Source organism: Elaeis guineensis, chromosome 16, assembly GCF_000442705.2.
Source record: "Elaeis guineensis isolate ETL-2024a chromosome 16, EG11, whole genome shotgun sequence".
NCBI classification, from domain to species: domain Eukaryota; kingdom Viridiplantae; phylum Streptophyta; class Magnoliopsida; order Arecales; family Arecaceae; genus Elaeis; species Elaeis guineensis.
In genome coordinates this window covers 4,927,256-4,934,131 of record NC_026008.2, presented here as the reverse complement: position 1 = coordinate 4,934,131, position 6,876 = coordinate 4,927,256, and the positions used below count along the sequence as shown (strand labels likewise).

The 6,876-nt window shown below is 33.9% G+C and overlaps 1 non-coding gene across 1 annotated transcript; it reads right to left on the bottom strand.

Moving 5' to 3' along the window:
* Positions 1–6,472: 6,472 nt before the first annotated feature.
* Positions 6,473–6,578, bottom strand: LOC140854478 (small nucleolar RNA R71). Its single transcript, XR_012137696.1, has one exon. It is a non-coding gene; the product is annotated as a small nucleolar RNA R71 (small nucleolar RNA).
* Positions 6,579–6,876: the final 298 nt, after the last annotated feature.

Sequence of the window (6,876 nt, the reverse complement as noted above, 5' to 3'; positions counted from 1 at the left end):
TCTAATCATCTGGTAGTCCAATCTTCACTCTATGAAGGTTTCTACGAATGCTCCGTCGTTATCCAAAAAATAGAAGGAAATAATTTTTATCTATTTTCAAATAAAATTTTCTATCTTTAATATTATATCAACATATAAAAGTCTCAATCACCAGTTGAGAACATACAAAATAAGGAACAGAAAGGCACAACTAAAAATATAATGCATCAGGGGCATCCAGCACCTATTGCAACCATTACAGATACATCCATACAATCAGCCATCATAGATATATTCATACATACAAACATCACATGGATGTATCAAGTCCATAATCATACATCATATATTTTATAACAATGATATAAAGCATGAAAATAAACTACCCATGTTATTCTAATTGTGATATCATTCATGCACATATTACTTAAGATGTTTAAATTTATGGGCACAGGACCCATCTAGGATTTTGATTTGGATTCAACTCTTGATCTAGTTTTAATTTTGAGTCAAGCATATGTCATCCTCTTGAGTTTAGTAAATCAATTCTTAAACAAATCCTAATCAAATTATGTTTGCTAAGCTTTGATCAACTAAGACACAAGTAATCAAATTAGGTCAATGACGATTAGGTCAATTTTAATTAAACACAATTTCTAATCTAATTAGAACTATGAATCTGATTTGATCTATATTCATAAAACCTAATAGTATTGGGCAAATAAATTGTAGTCAACATCAAATCTATCAATCAAAACCCTAATTCATGTTTGAAGCATCTTTCTACCATGATCAGATTTTTCAACTACCCACATGCCAAGGACAAAAACCATGATGGAAGACCCACCATGATGAATGTCCAATCAATGGTGGCTGACCCTTGGGTCTAGAGGGAACACATCACATGCAACAACCTTATGTCTTGGCAATGTACATCACATGTAACATTCCAAGGTTTCGCGCATCACATGCTCAAGACTTACAATTCCATAAAAATAGATTGCAAGATCTATCCTAAACTTGTCACACAAATCTAAGGTCATGGAATTACATACCAAGATTTAATCATGGATAAATAACTTTTATTCTTAACGAAAGATGCAACAAAACAATAATTAAACATCTTGAAAAATCAAATTTTGATATAACATGAATTTGATCTAATCAAGATCAGAATAATAACATGATGTTTGATTGAATCAATCAAGGATGGCTCTGATATCACTATTGAATTTTGATTGTGCAGAGAAATATAGTTTTCAAAACTTTTTCATATACATTCAACTATTGAAAATAAAATTTAACACTTAAAACATGCAAACCAGAACACAAACCCTAGGATTACCTTGATGATCACAATCAAACAAATCAAACATGTAATAAGGTAAGAGATTATACCTTCCTGAAGATAAGGATCCAATGATCAATGACCTCTATAAGACACCAAAGTAGGTACTCTCTAATGGTGATCCATACGGGACAGATCAGGATCCTTCCCCATTCGATGTAGTGCTACAGCCATCTTCACAAGTGCATTGCTAGATTCCTTCTCAAGGATCAGATTACACCATCACCTGATTGCCTTTTATCCTCTATCGAAACTATATCAGAAATCTTTTCACAAAATATCTCACCATACAAATCAGATTCAGATGTCCAACACTTGAACAATCTGAATCTTAGGACAAGCAACAATTTCTTTCTATTTTTCTTCTTGACTTTCATTCTATTTTTCTCTCCTCTTTTTCTTATCTTTTTTTAAAACTTTTTTTTATCTTTTTCTCACTAGACTCCATGCCCAAAGACCCATGAAAATAGCATGCCACATCCAATGTAGCATCCCCTTTTATAAGGTGTGAAGCGACACAACCTTAGGTGCTAAAAATAATTTCACGCAGGGTCTCATCGATTTCATCAGAGAATTAATTCTCTGAGAGAAATTGTTGGGCATGGAAGAGCCTTCATACAGAAGGACTCCTCCACATCAGTGCACAAAATCCCATACGCCATCAGACTACGTGGAAATAAATAAGGCATGGAGAAAAACTTTCCTTGGTGCATAACTTCCTTTCAAGCAGTTCCTTCATTTGTCATCCACATAATAGAGGCATCACATAGAAATCAAAGAATATAAAGAAGACCAAGGAAAGAAGAACTCTTCCTTACCTAATCTAGAAGCCAAGGCACCATCAGATGGTGCATGGAATTAGATATTAGCATGAGAAACAAAAAGGAGAGTTAGGAGGAGTAAATAAGGACTTTCTCCATCTAAATGCCAAATTAAATGGGGCATTCAATTTATTTGGTGTAGACTTATGGAGGAGGTTGTTTCTCATGGAACTCCTCTATATAAATCAGAAAAGCCATCTAAATGTCCATAGGTTCAAACCTAATCCAATTAGGTCAAGGCAATAAGAATATGGTTTGCAAAAACACCTTTGCTCCAAATCCTATTAGAAATTTGGGTTAATTTATGTGCTAGCAATTTAATTAACCCATAGAATTTACAATAAATCCAAATAGATTAGACCAAGATCAAATCTCTACTATGTGTGATCCTTTACATTCTATGTCTAACCAGCAGTGTATTCAGGCTCATGACTTAAACCAATCTGATTAGATTAGGTCAGTCCAAATGCATCAATTAGTCAAAATACTTTCTAATTAATTTTTAAATTAAACTCTTTTAATTTTTGTGAGTCTACGTGTCAAGATTGATATCTAGCAATATATCATGACTACTCAGAAGATATAAAATTTGATAGAAACATCAAAATTATACTTCTATAGTAAGTTACCATGCAATTTAATCCTTCGATCATACGACATCCCAGATAGGCCATGGGTATGGAATCATGTCAAGCCTAAATATCTATTCATATATATCTTGATCTGATGATGGTGACTCGATTGATGAACTAGTAGAAATTCTTTCTATTGCTCATCTCTGCTTTGGTCAGAGACTCTCTGAGTCATTATCCTATGAGACCATATAGGATGTACTCTCCTCTTATAAGGAGTGACTGATTCCTTGTTGACCACTCACAACCTCTATGCATACTTTGTCATATCCAAAATATTTCACACATATCTCAAAGAGTCATTCTAGGGAATAAACCAAAGTAGGGATCTATATACATAAGGTACCATGGTGATCTCAAGTTAAAGGATCACTTGCACCACTCCCACTAGAGAACCATCTTTTGATATACTATAAGGCTTTATTAGATATTCTCTCTATGGATCAGTTCAGTGAACTCATTCTTCAATGAGCACCTACATCCTTGTATTAGTGTCACTATACAAGTGATTGTGAGATTAATCATCCTCTCCATCGAGCATACATAGGATGTACCAATTTGATCAGCATCATCAATCCTTGATTCGATGATCTAACGATTGAAAATATTTTAGACTGGAGCTATCAAGATTTTAAATCTCACTGGCATGATCTCATCATGGTCTTAAAATCATTATCCTAATCTATGGGATTCGTCATAATCATAAATAAAATATGATACAGCAAATGATGAAACACAATGCCTCAGTAATATAAAACAACCAATGTCATACACATGAGTAGAAAGATTGTACAGAATAGTCCCATCACATCATCCATGTGATTGACTTGTAGGGTACTATTCTTTCAACCTAAGCCTACAATCTCCATCCTACTGCCCCAAAGCCTTGGCAAATCCTATGTGGTCTATCTGCACCAATCCTGCTGTCTGTTGGAAAATATATCCCAAAATCAATCATTAGACGATTGTGCTTATCTTGTAAATTATATATAAATTTTTATTAATAAATATTAATTGATATTTTTATTATAAATTATCCATCTTTGAACGTCTGTGTTGTAATGAAGTTCTTAGGACTATAATTAATCGACAAAGGAGGATTTGTCATTAAATCTTTAAAAATATTTACGATCTGATAAACACTTAATTTAAGTCATTTAAAGTAAAAAATTATATTTAATTTATTTTATTTATTAAAAATTTGATGCTTCTTTTTATATTTTATAGGAAAGGTGATCGCCAATACAAAGAGTCCGATACACAGATCAAAAAGACTCAAGTTTGAAGAAAATTAGATTTAAAATAAAATTAAAATAAAAGAAAGATGCATACGGTATTATAGAAAATGAAGATACTATGCAAGAAATCCAAAAGGATACAGATATAATTGTAAAGAAACAAAAGTTTTTTTTTGGAATAAAAAAACAAAGAGGAGTGTTCACATATGGCTCACATGATTGGACGCGTGGGTAGGCATGCGGGCGGATGCGAGTGCGGGTGCGGGTGGACGCGGGTGCAGGCGCGAGGTGAGCGCGGCACGACAAGCAGGCGGACGCAGGGAGTTTTTGCTGGCAGATGCATTCGAATAGATGCTCATTAAAAGAAAAAAATATGATATTTGGAAATTTGTATTTTCTTTATCTGTTTGTGATCTTTTCATCTCATCCATCTATCTTTTAGTCTTTAGTATTTTTTTAGTCCCACATCGAAAAATCATGTAAAACTCCTCCCTCCTAACACCTATAACAAGGCTTTTATACTTCCATTGGAGGGGGAGCCTAGAAATTCTTCTAGAGCCTTGCATAGAGGAATAGAAAGAGACTACTTCATGAGCAGCTAGGCTAGCAGTCTCGAGAGTGGAGAAAAAATTTTGCAACGACACAGAGATGGTTTATTGTTCTAAACTTTCTTGTATTTCTTTATACGCAATAAAGATTATGCTTTTTATTTAAATCATCATGAGTTCTTTATTTGCTCTCTTTTATATGCTTTTATTTATGCTTTCCTGTTAGATTAATATTAGGAATAACTTTTACTTTTCAGAGATGCACCGTGATCTACGGGTACAGGGCATGCCGAGAAAAGAAGAGTTGTTTATCTAGTACTTTTTGGAGACACATCGTGATCTACGGATATGGGGTGTGCCGAGGAAAGATAGATATTTTTTTTAAGATTAATCGCATCTATTTAATTAAAAAAAGAGATACAACTCTGCTAAGTACAAAATTAATTCAAAACTCCTGAGCTCTTTATTTTCTAATTACATTAATTTTAAAATAATTTATTTTCTAAATCAAAACAATGCTTCTTTCTTTTATTTTGTAATCTCAACTTAGCCCAAGGTCCCTGAGGATACGATCTCGACTCATCCTACCTACGTAGTGAGTAGAGTTATTTTTGGTGCTATCAACGACTACGCATCAAATTTTGGCACCATTGTCAGAGACCTTGGCATGGTTGAATTAAAAAAAAAAAGCCACTGACATTTCATAACACTTAACTAAAATAGCGTAACCTCAAATATAAAAATTTCTAAATTGATTGGACACCTTGTTTCTTTGCATCTCATCTCCATAATTAATCTTAAGGGCAATAACCCATTAATCAGATAAGGTGGGGATTTGATCACCCTTCCTTGGCCCAAAAATCATAACCTTCATTCTGCATTAAACCAAGCCTTAATTTTAAAATCAACTAGACGTCAGTCCTAGGAATTTCGAGCTCAATAGGATAGGAAAGCTTTAGAGTTGAACCGAGTGCGGATTGGTTAATTGCTCGGTGTCTAAGGCAAGTGGTTAAAGAAAGTGGTTTTCAATTGGTTCCGTTGACTGACCTGGCCAACTCAGTTGGTGTCTAAAGAAAGCAACGAGCCGGGAACCCCCATATCTTACGCTTACCTGACCGAGTCAGTTAGTCAGTCTTGAGCTTGGAGTGCTCAAAGGCGATCTTGGAAGTTAGGAGCTGTCTAGATCTAAGTTAACCTTAGGATAGAGAGTCTATGCTTATTTAAGTTGATTGCAATTAACATCTAAACATTAACTAATTTCTCCCTTTTCATAGATTTAAGATTCTTAGGTTCTTTTCTTTAGATTTTTTTCATTCTTTTCTCACTTTATTATAAATATATATATATATATATATATATATATATATATATATATATATATTATAAAAAGTAAAATTTTCTGTGTTTGCTCTAAAGTATAATTGTAAGGTGTATGCTTGACCGTAGATTGTTACGACCAGAAATCCAACCTTTTGATCCAGAAATAGAAAGAACCTTTAGAGCCAACAGACGTAAAAATATGGACCAAAATCAGGAGAATGATCCACCCAGGCAATTGAAGGAGTACTTTACTCCTTCCACATATACCTACTCTCCTTGTATTTAAGTGCCCCCTGTGGAGGCCACTTAATATGAAATTAAGTCCAGTATAATCCAAATGTTACCTTCATTTTATGGACTTAGTAATGAGGACCCTTATAAACATCTTAAAGAATTTCTTGAGATATGCTCAACTGTCAAAATTCACAACTTCTCCGATGATGCTCTTAGGTTAAAATTATTTCCTTTCTCACTTAAGGACAAAGTCAAATACTGGATACATACTTTGGATTCCATGACTATATCAACCTGGGACCAGCTGCAAGGAGAGTTTCTCAAGAAATATTTTCCCATAGGAAAAACTAATCAAATAAGGAAAGCCATAACTAGTTTTTTCCAATTAGATGGAGAAATGTTTCATGAAACATGGGAGAGATTAAAAGACCTTATTAGAAAATATCCCCACCATGCTGTACCCAAATGGCAGTTAATCCAATATTTTTATGATGGGCTATTTGAAAGACATCGACAAATGGTTGATGCATCATGCGGTGGGACATTCATGCTGAAAAGTGAGGATGAGGCATGGCAAATGTTTGAAATTTTAAGTAAAAATTCATTACATCATATGTCTACCTCTATTAGAGATAAACCCATGTTAAACCCAAAGAGAGGTGAAATATATGAAGTAGAAAATGTCATAGATATCCATCATAAGGTAGATGAACTGTCCCAAAAATTAGATCGTCTTCTAAATACTAGACAATCTTC